The sequence below is a fragment of the Amblyomma maculatum genome, chromosome 9 (genome assembly GCF_055883805.1).
Source record: "Amblyomma maculatum isolate TAMU_Amacu chromosome 9, ASM5588380v1, whole genome shotgun sequence".
Taxonomy (NCBI): domain Eukaryota; kingdom Metazoa; phylum Arthropoda; class Arachnida; order Ixodida; family Ixodidae; genus Amblyomma; species Amblyomma maculatum.
In genome coordinates this window covers 121827107-121842086 of record NC_139352.1, presented here as the reverse complement: position 1 = coordinate 121842086, position 14980 = coordinate 121827107, and the positions used below count along the sequence as shown (strand labels likewise).

At 44.5% G+C, this 14980-nt stretch overlaps 1 protein-coding gene and 1 pseudogene across 1 annotated transcript in view; both read left to right on the top strand.

Annotated features, from left to right (window-relative positions):
- The window catches only part of LOC146180282 (uncharacterized), a 102121-nt gene that overhangs the window by 14944 nt on the left and 72197 nt on the right, over positions 1-14980 (top strand). The gene's annotated exons all lie outside the window — the stretch shown is intronic.
- On the top strand, positions 7985-9609 carry LOC146180283 (uncharacterized; annotated as a pseudogene).

Here is a 14980-nt window from a genome sequence, read left to right as displayed (position 1 = left end):
GACTTCAATCAAGCAAAGGATCAAGCTGGGTTTCGGAAACGGTACTCTACTATCGGATCATATCCATACCATCAATCAGGTGATAGAAAAATGCTCGGAATATAACCAGCCCCTATACATAGCATTCATTGATTACGAAGAAGCATTTGACTCAGTTGAAACCTCGGCGGTGATGCAGGCATTGCGAAATCAGGGGGTAGACGAGCCGTACGTGAAAGTGCTGGAAGATATATACAGTGGCTGCACAGCAACCATAGTTCTGCATAAAGAAAGTAACAAAATTCCCATAAAGAAAGGTGTTAGGCAAGGAGACACAATCTCCCCAGTACTATTCACAGCTTGCTTAGAGGAAGTATTCAGAGACTTGGAATGGGAGCAGTTAGGGTTAAGGGTAGATGGAGAATACCTCAGTAATCTGCGATTTGCTGATGACATTGCCTTGCTAAGCAACTCGGGAGATGAACTACAAATAATGATTGATGACCTAGACAGGAAAAGTAGAAAGGTAGACTTGAAAATCAATATGCAGAAGACTAAGGTAATGTTCAACAGCCTCGAGAAGGAACAGCAGTTTACATTAGGTAGCGAAGTACTGGAAGTAGTAGGCGAATATGTCTACTTAGGACAGGTAGTAACCGCAGATCCGGACCATGAAAAGGAAATAACAAGAAGAATAAGATTGGGATGGAGCGCATTTGGCAAGCACTCGCAGATTGTGTCTAGCAGCTTACCGGTATCGCTAAAGAAGAAAGTATATAACAGTTTCATCTTACCTGTATTCACCTATGGCGCTGAAACGTGGAGGCTAGCCAAGAGAGTTTTACTTAAGTTGAGGACAACCCAGAGGGCTACGGAACGAAAAATGGTAGGGGTAACTTTAAGAGATAGGAAGCGTGCAGAGTGGGTCAAAGAAATAACTCAAGTTACCGACATTCTAGTGAAAATTAAGAACATGAAATGGACATGGGCAGGACATGTAGTGCGAAGAGAGGATAACCGATGGTCGCTTAGGGTAACAAACTGGATTCCAAGGGAAGGAAAGCGTAGCAGGGGGCGGCAGAAAGTTAGGTGGGCGGATGAGATTAAGAAGTTTGCAGGGGTCAAGTGGATGCAGCTAGCACAGAACCAGGTTAAGTGGAGAAATATGGGAGAGGCCTTCGCCCTGCAGTGGGTATAGTCAGGCTGATGATGATGATGAATGATTGGTAGGCGCTAAACTATTATAGCTAATTTGTTAATTGCGATTAAATATATATGTGGCACTACTAGCTCAAGTTACGTATCATTAAATAGCTTATATCAAATATTATTGCACAGAACTAATATTAGGCGTTAATTATTTAGTGCTAATTTGGTAATTGCGAATAAATATATATGTTACACGAAAACCCCAAAATGCGTATCATTGGGTAGCTTACGTCGTGTATTATTGCACAGAACTAATAATATGGGTTAATTATCTATCACTAATTTGTTAATTGCGATTAAATATATAATACACTACAACCTCAGTATCACTTGATAGCATATGTTGAGTACCATTGCACAGATCTACTAGTAGTTGTTAATTAATCATTACTTATTTGTTAATTGCGATTAAATATATATGTTACGCTACAACCTGAATTTATATATCATTGGATAGCTTATGCCAAGTATTATTGCACAGAACTGATAGTGGGTGTTACTTAATTATCGCTAATTGTTAATTGCAATTAAACATTGAGTGCCATGCTAAATGTTCAAGTTATATATATTTGAATAGCCTATGTTGTATATAATTGTTCCCCACTATCAAGAAAGATCAGTAAGGATTACAGTATCTAGCTCTGAATTAGGCTAAATCTGGTGTATTGTAGCGAACTATGTCTACAGCGATAACAAATTATCGATAAATAATTAACCCATATTATTAGTTGTGAGCAATTATAGTCGACATAACCTATCCAATGATACATAACTTGAGGTTGTAGTGTAATAATATGGAAAACGTCCCCACACTCCTTTGTTCTCCTTGTCCCCTCCTTTCGTCGGCTTCGATAACAACTGAAGCTCCCTACGTACTCGTCGACGTCACTCTGCTTGACCAGCACTTAGAGGCCTTGGTCGACACCGGAGCGGCTGTCAATGTGCTGGATAACTCGTTTATTGTTAACGAGCCCCACCGGCTTCTTCCAGCCGCCAAAACCCGGCTCTTAGCTTTTAACGGCGCCCCGGTAGAGCAAGTCGGGCGTGTCATCGTTAATCTGACAGCGCTCGGAAAGACCCTCTCCACCGAGTTGGTTGTAGCAGACAGCCCTATTTGGCCTGTAGTCCTCGGGTGCTTGTGGTGCCAGCAAGCCGGAGTCGTCCTTAATTTTACCCCAACAATATATATATATATTTGCAATTAAATTATTGATAATTAATTAATGCCTCCCATTATTTACATGATATAATACTTTATATAAGTTTTCCAACCATGCATATTGCATATTTAGTTACAATTAACAAGAGGGCAATAATTATTTGAAAAGTACTATTAGCTAGTCAGCGCAATTACTATCCAACAATGTATGACTTGAAGGTGTAGCAAAATATTTATTCGCAATTTAAAAATTAGTTACACCGCATTAATACCAACAGCCCATGTACAGTGTAATCGTACTTGACGTAAGCTATCTAGTGATATATCATTAAATGTAGCATAATGTTCAAATTTATTCACACTCAGATAATTCACAGTAGATGTTTAAGATCTCCGATTTGTCCAGTGCAAGTATACAAATTGTAGAACACTTGTTCCCATTAAACTTGGTATTTCTTCTTTCGAGGGGTTTGCATTGAGGACAGCGCAATCTTTTCTAGAAAAGTCGTACTGAGTTTCACCACAACTGCACAAGAGAAGCAGACTGAGAAGCAAGATCTCGCCACTGCAGAGCGCAGCATCTCAGCGCTTCGTGGACATAGGTCCGCATAACGGCGTGGCGAGAGAGCCACGGAACTCGTTTTTCGCGTCTCGATGCACGCGTCCCTATGAACGTATGTTAGAGGAAGAAAGCAGGGCGCCAGTATTTGCAAACGCGCACCAATCACCCACGTGGTGAGCGCCCAGACCGGCGATGCGAGCATACTCAGTGAGGGAGTGAGAGAAAAACTTTATTGAGTAGAGATAAGGGAAAGGGATGTGTAGGGGGGGGGGTCCCTAGTCCAGGACTCCAGCGGCTGCCACTGCTATCCGCGCCCATGTCACGAGGGCTCGTTGGGCCAGAGCTGGATAGGGCAGCCTCCCACCCCTCAATTGTTGGCACTGTATTTGTGTCATCTGGAGGCCCCAAATGCAAATATTGCGGGGAGAAGGCAGATCTGCACCACATGGTGTGGGCCTACCCACACAATCCTCCAGATGACCCGAACATCCTACGAACAGCCAGTGTCCAGACGCCCTCTTTTGTAGCGAGTGGCAGGACGAAACAAACAGACGAACGCCGCACTAAGTGTTCAGAAGGCGTGTTACTTGACAGCGCCAAAGGGAGGCCACCGAGCGCCGAGCAAAGATAGCAGCGCCGCGGTGCGGCCCAGCAGCCGCTCCGCGTACCGAAGCCGTGGGCCGTGTATTTTTGAAAACCACTACATGAAGGCCAGTAAGAAAGCTCTCATTTTGTTCTTTTTGCTCTATAGGAGAGGCGCATGAGTGCAGATGCAACATTCTCCACGATCGCTTGTAGCGAAATTTGCACGATCTGCTGAGCTTTTTTTAATATACTTCAAAATCTTTTATTAAAATGTGCGTCGTCTTATTCTGCTTATTTTGCACCCCTCATAGTCAATTCCACTTGGGGCAATAAACCCCATGTACCATATATACTTAAATATCCTGCTCGATCAGAGCAAGGTGGATATTTAATTCTTTGTCAGGATCTTATAATGACCTCTAAAAATAAAATTAAAAATATGAGAAATAACGCTGTGGGACTGCCCGAATCATAACAATGTGTACTATAGAACTGGTGATGAAGAGTCACTTGTTAAAACTCTCGAAAATACAAAAAGAGAAAAGCTACTTTACAAGTCCGGGCCTGTTATTGCCAGCAATATCGCACTGGAGTGACCACTCAAGGTAATTGCAATTACCTTCACAGCAGCTTTTGTGTCATTTCTGTGTGAACATATGCACGGGCAGTACTGCAAGTGAATGGGACTCACAGTGCAGCTTCCCTGCGGGATCATACGCACACGAAATATATCGCGTCTGAACTTCTTATGACCTGATAGTATATCAAAACAGGCACGAGCTGCAGGCGTTTATTATTGCGCTATGCGTCGTGCCGTCGAAAAGCAATCATGACAATTAATGGTTGCAAACGAACTGATCTAGTTTCGGTGAAGAACTGCAATGCATGTTAGCCGTGAAGGCAATCGGTCACCGAAGAGTCTACTTGTCGCGTTCAACGCCGCTGCCCTTCGCTCTCATCCTTATCCTACCGCAAGAAACCTGTTAAAACAAGTGCCATTTTGCTTTTTGTGCCTCGAGGCGCAATCAACCTCACCACAGCTCGCAGAAATATTGGGAATTATGCCCGAAAACAGCAATCGCTGTGCATCCAATGCAGACTGCCCGTGCTTTTGCCTACACCACGAAAGTCACTACTGTCACCAGCGCCGCATCTCCACTGACGTCACGGGCTGACGCTTGTCTATAGGGTGCATAGAGAACGTAGTGAAACCTTTCTCTGAAGAGATTCTTGTTCATCTTTTTTGGTGTTACAAAGAAGGCTCAAAGAACAGATTAGCAAAGAAAGAAGGCAGTTTTATTGCAGGTTGTCCTGGTAAATGCATGATAGCAAAATTGAGCATTGTGCTTAGTTTTACAACACTGTTTCAATTTTGCATTTCCTGGGAAGTTGAGTGACCTTCTGAGAAATAACTGTCGTAGAGGTTGTGGAATGTTCTCTTTGTCTTCCAGAGGCATAATTTTTTAACCTTTCACTCTGCGGATGAGGGATAGAGGGGGATGGACATGACGCGTAGTTACTTATTTGTAGTGTTGTCACTGTGCCTTTCAATTTGCTATCGCTTAATTGCAAAGTTTTCTATAGCTGCTTATTCCAACTCTCTCCCCCTCCCTCCCCCCCCCCCCCCTTTTTTTTTTATTTAGCCCCTTTTTGTACTAGCTCAAATGTCAGACATCACACTCTTGATCTCTGCCTTGCAGTGTTGCAAAGCTAGCGCTGTTTTACCGTCTTTGCCTAAAGTGACGAGGCAAGAAGGCTTTTTTTCTTGGCCTCTACATCAGTGGCGTCACGAGGGGGGTGTGGCCCGCACTAGGTGCAGGGCTCAGGGGGGTGCAGCTGAGCAGCAGGAAGGAGTAAGGGGCGGGGGAGGCGAAATGAATTATTGAGTAAAGACGCGAAAAGGCGCATTGGTGTCGCTGAGACACTGACTGGCAAGTGTGATCTCGCGGAATGAATTACGTTGTGAGTGCTTGAAAAGTTTATGCAAGAGACTCCTCGTCGTTTTGATGTCGGACCCCAGGAAACACCAGCATTGACTCTATATCCATCGGAAACCCCTGCGCGGGAGCATATTAGATGACACCCTTCCGCAGTCATGCCACCGCATCGCCACTTTTTGTGCATGTGCAGTTCACTCTCCTTTCCCAAACGAGGACTCTTCGGCTATCATTTGTTTTGTTCATTTATCTCCTGTGCCCTTCTCGGTCCATTCACACATCCGCCGTCTCACACTTTCAAAACGCCGAAATTCATGGAATGCATGTTGCTCAATGGAATGGCAAGCCTGATCACTTCGCACTGACTAGAAAAAAAAAATAATAAGAAGGAGGGCACCTTTAGCAAGGCGAGGTGTTTTAAAAGGGGAATTGCAAATGAATGTACCCAAGGGTGCTCATGCAGTGCATTATGCGGTTCTTACCTTTTTTTCTCTGAAAAAGGTAGTCGTTAAAATTGGAAACTAGAAAGCATGAAAAAATGGGTCTGAAGGAACCCACCGCCTTCTTTGGAAATAGGTGCTTTTGATGTGATATTTTGCTGAATTATCAGTCGTGGGGCACGATCGCTGCGTCCTAGTGTTAAAAATAAAAAATAAATGCCACTTCAGTCGCACTGCGTTATTGGGTGCAGAGCGAACCTGACTTCAAAGCAAAGCACAAGGACAGAGAGGCTCAAAGGAAGTACCTTTGCAAGACAAACAGAACCACCTTTACAGGCTGCGAGGTTCGAAACTGGGTTTGGGCCCACTGCGGAGGAGGGGCGCACAGCGGGGTTTACGGAGCCTCTCCCAAACGCACACCCCTGGAAAAGCCGAGCGCCAGGCCGGGGGACGCTTGTACCCATTTTTACCGGTGGGTGTCCGGTGGTGGGTTTCGAACTAACCACCTCCCACAGCCGAGACGGGCGCTTTAACCACTAGGCCAGAAGAAGAAGAGGAAGATGAGATGTACCTGAGTGTAGAAGAGGAGGAGTGGTGAAGAGGAAGTGTTTTCAGATTCTTATTACAGTTGGTAGTGTGCGCGTGTGTTAGGTATCTTCTCTTGTGTTTGTGTTTGTTGCGCCACATTTCTGAATATGATGCAGCACCAACTAGCCCCTCAAGCCGTTATTTTGGACAGTGGGCCTTTAACACATCTGTTTGAGCTATGGCCTTACACATAGCCCAATGTATCCGTGAGTGGATATTATCGGGCTTCGAATTCGGTGAGGTCGTCTTTTCTCTCAGGCTTCTCTGCACGCTGTAGAGCTCCCTCCGCGAGAGTGCTTGGCACATCAGCTCATACGTACTGCATACGGATAATACACCAATGTTGCCGGTTCATAGCCAGTGAAGTGCGACAGGAAAGTGTGTCCTGGGACCTGCATCTGCTAACAGCTATTATTCGGAAGACATTTCAAAAGAGGTGAGCGTTTCACACCATGAAGAACTATCTAAGGTGAATGTTTTCCGTTGACTACTCAAAGAGACACAAGAAGAAAATTGAAAGTGGACAAAATTTTCACAGTGTAGTGCATCTCAGTGTCATGGCTCTCAGAAAAGTTCTTCCCTAAGAAGCTCTCCGTGTGCATGAAAGCGACGTAATCTATCAGAACTGTTACCGCCACTACAAGGAAGACATAGATAACATGCAGAGAGACTGAATGGAAGTAGGCGAAGAATTTCACCCAGAGCAGGAAATTGTGAAAAACTTAAACGCCAGTGTCAGTCTTTCTTCCAAAATTTTGCCCTTCAAACCACCGAGCATTGTGAAGAAACGTCTAAGACTTTCCTATACAAAGCGAAAGCAGCCAGAGGTGACAAAAGTAGTGGTCAGGGAAATCCGATGAGATATATAGGCAGCATATAATGTCCCCGGGACTTCTGTTGTACCAGTAGATGAGTGTGCGAATTGTAGTAGCTGGGAAAGCAACCTTCATGCCGCCTACAACCGATGTTCATCATTTCAAGAAAGTTGCCAGCTGCTGACACTACTACCATCCGCCCTGACTGTGAAAGATGTACAGGTCATCGTACCTGAGGCAACAAGGTACACAATTCAAAAAAGCGAGGAAGATGGCAGAGCAGGAAGGCACGTGGTCCACTTTCGAGAGATTCACTAGATGTAAGCTACAGCAGGAAGACATCACCACGGTTTTAGAATATTACACCACGGATGAACTCGATTGCTCCAGACAAAGTCCCAACAAAAAAGATGTGCGAATTCAGAGGGACAGGCAGAAAGAATGAGTAGCAAAACGTTTCATGACGCAGTCATTGCGAGAAGCTTACCACCTGTACTAGGTAGCTCACCTCACCTCCAATGTTGGACTTAAAAAATTCATATCCTTACGTCCTAAATGGATGAAGTGCGCTCCACGGTGGCAAGTGTGTGTGTGTGTGTGTGTGTGTGTGTGTGTGTGTGTGTGTGTGTGTGTGTGTGTGTGTGTGTATGTGTGTGTGCGTGTGTGCGTGCGTGCGTGCGTGCGTGCGTGCGTGCGCGCGCGCGTGTTGCATGCACTTTCAGTTGTGCCTCGTAGGACTGCGGAATGCATCTGGCAATTTCCTCTCTCCGGAAGATGTGCAGAGTCTCTGCATATGCCAGGAACCTACTACATCTTGCTTCCTCAAGAAGTGTGACTGGTCCCTTAAAATGAAATTTTCACTTTCGAAAAATTTGGCATCAGCGATAAGGACGAGGTGCTCATAGTTAACTGGGCTTCTGGCAAACTTGTTAAGAAAACTCTGAATGCCTCATCGTTCATAAGAGAATTTCAAAGGATGGCCAATAAATGGATTCCTCACAACTATGTTCGATGTGTACAAGCAAAAGCTATGCACGAAGAAAAGCGTGGCTGCAAGAAAGGGAAAATTGTTTTGCATTTTGATTTTGCAGAGAACTGGACTGTTGTGCTTCCCGACGCAGTACAGGCGTACCATTGGCAAAAAAAGCAGGTTACCATTTTACATGCGTTGCCACGTCAAGAAAATCTACTTGGAACTACGCTGTTATTTCCGACATGTTTCATGATTCAGCTCATGCATGCTTGGCTCTGGCGAAGATCAAAGCCCACCTCGAGGACAACGCACAGTCTACACCAAGGTAACCTACGTAAGCAATGGAGCTCCTGCTCACTTCAAGAATAAATTTCAGTTTCATGAGCTACAGCATAATGAATGCCTAGAGATAAAGTGGATGTTTTCAGCCACTGGGCATGGATTAGTTGAACATCGAGCAATGCACCACAACTTGAGAAAGCCTGCGAATGAGGCCGTACAAACTGCAAGCAGCTTCGTAGACCAAGGAACGCTTAAGACTGTCTATATTCTAGAGCTTGCACAGAGCTCGCTCGCAGATTTCCGTGAAAAGAAGGCAGAATGGAAAGCAGCAAGGAAAGTGCCTGGAGTGCAGACGCTTCACGTGTGGAAGTATGTGAAGTCGACTGAAGGCAACGCTTTTTACATGGCCCCCACTGCAGATGCAGATTCGAAGAGACTGATCTGGTTTGTGGTTCTGTGCTGGACAATATGTGATGCAAATACTGACGTTAATGACTGCTATTTCTTTTTTTTGTCTTACAGGGTTTTCCTGAATTAGAATCTGCACACAAGGTGGCATCATATCTGTAACTTGCCTTGCCAGTTAAACCCTTTTTGAATTTTGAAAATAAAATGTTCCCCTTCAGAAGAAAGAAATTTTCTACTGTGGCAGTGCCCTGCCGAACCACAGACCCCAGAGTTATATCAGGTCTACAGGGAACGCCACTATTACTAAAAAAAGGGCTTTTAGAAAAACAGACGACTTTTTTGGTAGAGCGATGCCGAAAAATGTTACCTTACTCCTTCAATGTGAAGTTGGGGGCATGATAGCTCTGTGATCGGGGAATCTTTCAACACAGCTGCTGAATTCACTCTAACCATTAATTTTTCAGCATAAGGTAGGTACTGATGTTTATTGCAAGAGGGGGAGATAGACGCTTGCTAGAGGTAGAGGATTGCCTCCAGTTCCGTCGTCGTGCACACGGCCATATGAGTGAGCTGTCACTGACAGCGCCTTGTATGCGCGGAGACAGGAAGCTGGAGTGGTCATGCATCGGTTAGAGCGCATAGCAATCAAGAACGCTATATTTAACTCTTTTAGCGAGATCCCCCCAGATTCTTGTTATGTATGCAGATTCAAGTGCAGTTATTTTCTATCAATAAATAATTTATTGCATAGCGAAACGCCATATACAATGCAGAACTTACACAGTGCGGGCGCGTTTGACCAACGTTAAAGGAGTATAGACACGTACATTTTCTGTTCCGGTATTTTTGCTTTAATCGATCCACAGTGGTCTAAAACAAAGGAACTGTAGTACTGTAGAACTGTAGAACCATAGTACTTTCTCGGGACACAGCCGGAAGCACCAGCGGCGCCGGCGCTGTTCGTGTCCGGCCATGTATTGTCATTGCTCTTCGCGGCAACGTGCGAGGTTGGGGTTGCTTGGGGAGCATCTCTGTATAACCAGGAAAGCAATCATATTCCTTCTGACACTTCAAAAAGTGGTGTCTATACTCCTTTAAACAGTTCTTAAGAAATTATGCCGAAAAGAGAAGTTGCTCCAATTTTAACAAACTGTAATCGCAAAAAATAAACCAGAGGATTAATGAGGATTTTGTAAACCGTGCGAAAGGAAATCTGCTTACATTTTCATCGCGCCGAATTTATTTACCCTTTCGCAGTTAAGCTTTCCAAGGGTAATACTACGAAATCCCCAGGAATTCAGTCATGACCTTGAGTTTGTATTTATTTTTATAATTTCAAAAAAATATAATGCAACACTTTTTCAGTGCGTTATAATTACGAGACATGTTGGATTATTCTGACAAATTAAAAAAAAAATCAAATATGTTTAAATAAAGGGCTGAAAATTGACTTTTGTGCAGCGCGCTGCTCCTGAGTCAAAGTTCACGATATTTTAATAGACACATATTGCATCAAAACAATTTCTTTTTAGTGTTCTTGTTAGTAAAAGTTGCATAAACGTATTCACTAAGAAAATAATTCACGAGAAATGTTTAGTGTGTATGTAACCGGGCTCCAAACTTGCAACTTTTTGAAATTGCAAAAACAGCATTTTGCACCTCTAGTGATTACGATTTTTTTCGAGAAATCTACTGCGTATTTTGCAAAACTAAGGTTCATTCCTTTGTGCCAAGACATTTACCCACCACATATAAAAGTTTCATTGAAAACAAAAAATGGTCATGGGACCTCAATTTTTGTTCTTATCTGAACACACCCATATAATTTCAGCTTGAGCCTGCGAAGCGGCCAGCGTAGGGCGAAAGGCATTTCTCTTGAACCAAAGCATGCATGCACCTGATCGCTCGGGCTGTACCAGTCACACCGTAGCCCCATTTCGTGCGGCTATGAAAGAGCAGTAGAGCCGAATTAACTTGTCCGTGGAACCTTACGACGCCAGCGGCAATATAGCGGCGGTGACAATGTTTCGAGGCGGAAGGGTACACGGCAAGATCGATGCCACTTGCTTTGAACATTTCGCCAGAAGGCATACCCCGCCGCTGCGGTGCAAAGACGCCCGGCTATTGTGCCGAAGTGCCCAGGTTTGATGCCTACCGCCGGCGTTCGTATGCTGTGGGATGTCAGCGCTTTTTAAAGATACCCAGGTGGTCGATAGATAGATAGATGGATTTATTGAAAGGAAAAGGCAGAGAGGTTGGCCCGAATTATTCAAATCTGGCCTGCTACTCTGCACTGGGGAAGGGGAAGGAGAGAAGAAAGAAGTTCCTGATGGATGACGATGTGGGAGAAGGCATATGAAATATATATACAGACACAGCAGCTTGCTTTACAAACGTGAATCAAGTCCGCTGGCGCTCAAATAACGGCAAAGAGCGCGCACTGCCTGGACGCCCTTCCCCTTGTCCTGCCAAGCGCCCAGCAGCAGTTCCTCCGACAGAGGCCTCTTGTCTAAACGCTTCAAGGAAGCAGCTAGCACATTTCTTTCGTTCGCATACTCTGGGCACACCAATAATACATGGTCCACAGTCTCTGGGATGCCACAAGTTAAACATTCCGGTGAGTCCATCTGTCCAATTAAATGTAAGTACTTGCGCGTGAAAGCCACGTTTAAACGAAGTCGATGTATCAAGCGTGTCTGATGACGCGGAATATCACGCGGAACATTAAATTTAAATGTTCGATCAAGCCTTCTTAGACGGATGTGTCGGGCGTCTGGTTGAGCCCAGTAAGCTGCTGTAGCAATATTCATATAACTCGTTAGAAGACACGTCGTATCCGCTCTTGAAAAAGGCACAGCTATTTGGAAGCCATTGATGAGTGCGCTTTTCGCTTCAACATCGGCCTGCTCATTCCCATGGAGGCCGCAGTGGGCAGGAATCCATTGAAACATTATCATGTGGCCTTGCAGCTGGGCAGATGTGATGAGCTCCATAATGTTTAGTGCCAGGGACTGATAGGCAGTGTGGCGTAAGAAGTTTTCCAAAATTTGTAATGCAGTCTTCGAGTCCGTGAATATACACCATTTTTGAGGTGGTTCCCCACATATATAGCGAATAGATTCCCGAATGGCTACAAGTTCGGCAGCGGTTGATGTAGAGGTATGTCCCAAAAGGAAATGCAGAGTCGTTTTCTGAGCTGGTATGACCACAGCTGCAGCGGATGCCTGTGCTGACACAGATCCATCGGTGTATACGTGAATATAACTGGGATATTCTGACCAGATGTGTGCCAGAGTAAGTTGTTTGAGTCTACTAATTGGTACCATTGATTTCTTTAGTATTCCGGGAACACGAAGGTGCACCAAAGGTTTATCCATCGTCCATGGTGGTTGGGTGGGACGATATGGGAGGGCATATCCTGTCGGTACTTGCAACTGATGGCAGCGGAGTGCAGTTGTAAAACTGCAGTCCGGCCTCTCATCCAGAATCTTGCTAAGTGGGTGAAAACGGTGTCTTGTAAGTGCTCGTAAATATACACGAAGTGGTTCGTGTGACAAGTATATGGATATTGGGCGAGCGTGTGCCTCTTCAATTGTGCCTTTGTTAGAGGTGCATCTGGGCAGTCCAAGGCATATTTTCAGTGCCTGCGCTTGCACGCTCTCTAAAGTCCGCAAGCAGGAAATGCTCATACTAGAGAGTACTGGGAGACTGTACCGGATGTAGCCAGGTGGTCGAAATTACTCCGTAGCCCTCCACTACAGCTCCTCTTTCTCTCTTTAACTTTCACTCCCACCTTCCTCCCTTCCCCTTAGGGCACGGTTCAGGTGTCCACAGAAACAAGTGGGACAGATACTTTGCCTTTCCCGTCCTGTGAACCAATTATTATTATTATTATTAGCCGCAGCTTTTTTTTTTTATGTTAGGCTACTGCCAGTTCACGATGATGTCTATGATACATGGTGAGCGTTTTCACGCTCACCAAGGGTCAGAAAGAAACATGAGTCAACATAGAAAGCCTGCAAGATACGCGCTGCAGCATAGGCAGAGCCGCTGTTGTACTACCCAGTCAGGTTTTTCTTGGCCGCCACGAGGCGGTGCCACCCTACCCAAAACCCCAGCGCAAGGCTTCTATTGGCCACAACCTCCCATGATTAGTCGTTCAAAACCTCGGCCCTCAGTCACCAGCGGCTGCGGAGCAACTGACCACGGCGGTGGTCAGACCTGTGACGCAGCAGGGGACGCTAAGAATTTCTTGCTCCGAGGACAGGCCGCCATTGGAAAACTGACCCTGGCAACGTTTAACGCTAGAATCCTAGCTAGTGAGGCTAGTTTAGAAGTGGCTGTTAGAGGAACTAGAAGGTATGCAATGGGTCTTAGTGAGGTTAGGAGGCCAAATGAGGCATATACTACTGAAGGACGAGCGCATACTGTCTTATCAAGGTTTACCGGAGAGGCAAGAACTAGGAGTAGGTTTCTTTGTCAATAAGTATATAGCTGGTAATATAGATGAATTCTATAGCATTAATGAGAGGGTGGCAGGCATCATAATTAAGCATAATAAGCAGTATAAGCTGAAGGTTGTACAAGCATACGCACCTACTTGTAGTCATATTATACTGTACTAATCGGCGACTTCAATGCTAAGGTGGGTAGAAAGCAAGCTGGAGACCACACAGTGGACAACTATGGCATATGATTTAGAAATAGCAGGGGGGAGTTACTAGTTGAGTTTGCTTAACACAAGAACTTAAGAATCATGAATACCTTCTTCAGCAAACAGCCAGAAGCTGACATGGGAAAGCTCTAACAGTGAGATTAAAATGAAATTGATTTCATACTGTGTTCTAACCCCGGCATCATGCAGTATGTAGAGGTAATTGGAAAGGTGCGATGCCGTGACCACAAGATGGTAAGGTCTCAAATTAATCTGGATTTGAAGACAAAGCGGAACAAATTGGTGAGGAAGAAGTCCATCAACAAATTAGTGGTAAGGGGAAAAGTACAAGAATTCAGGCTCTTGCTGCAGAATCGATACTCAGTGCTAACCGAGGAAGGCAACCTTAGCCTAGGAGCGATGAACTGTAATTTCAGAGATATCATTACTGACTGTGCATAGAAGTAGATGGTAGGATTGTTTGAGAGGATGCCGGTAAACTTTCTAAGGAGACGAAAGATTTGGTTAAGAAACTCCAAAGTGTGAAAAGCCTCCAAAGCCTCCAACCTAACAGTCCGGATAAAACAGGAAGAGATATCAAAGCTAATCAGTAGGCAAAGTGACCGACATAAAAAAGTGTAACGGGTAAAATTCAGCATGCTCTAAAGAATGGTGCTAGCCTGAAAGCGGTAAAGAGGAAATTAGGCATGATGTATGCACTGAGTGACAAAGTGGAAAACACTAACACTGTCTTAATTCATAAGAAAGGGGACGCTAAGGACAATTACAAACCAATCAGCTTACTATAGACCTTAATCAACCAAAAGATCAAGCAGCATTTCAGAAAAGGTACTCTACCATTGATCATATCCACATCATAAATCAAGTGATAGAAAAGTGCTCGGAATGTAACCAGCCTCTATACATAGCATTTATTGATTTTGAAAAGGCATTTGATTTGGATTGAAACCTCAGCAGTCATGCAGGCATTGTGAGATCAGGATGTCGGCTATATGTGAAAGTACTGGAAGATATCTATAGTGGCTGCACAGCAACTATAGTTCTGCTTAAGGAAAGGGATAAAATTCCAATTAAGAAAGGTTTTAAGCAAGGAGACATGATCTCCCTAGTGCTATTTACAGGTTACTTAGAGAGTGTATTCAAAGGCATAGAATGGAAACAGGTAGGCATCAGGGTCCATGGAGAATATATCAGTAGTCTGCGATTCGCTCATGGTGTTGCCTTGTTAAGTAACTCAGGTGACCAACTGCAACTAATGATAAATGATCTAGATAGAAGCAGAAAAGTAGGCCTAACGATTAATCTGGGGACCAACTGCTACTAATGATAAATGATCTAGATAGAAGAAGCAGAAAGATAGGCCTAAAG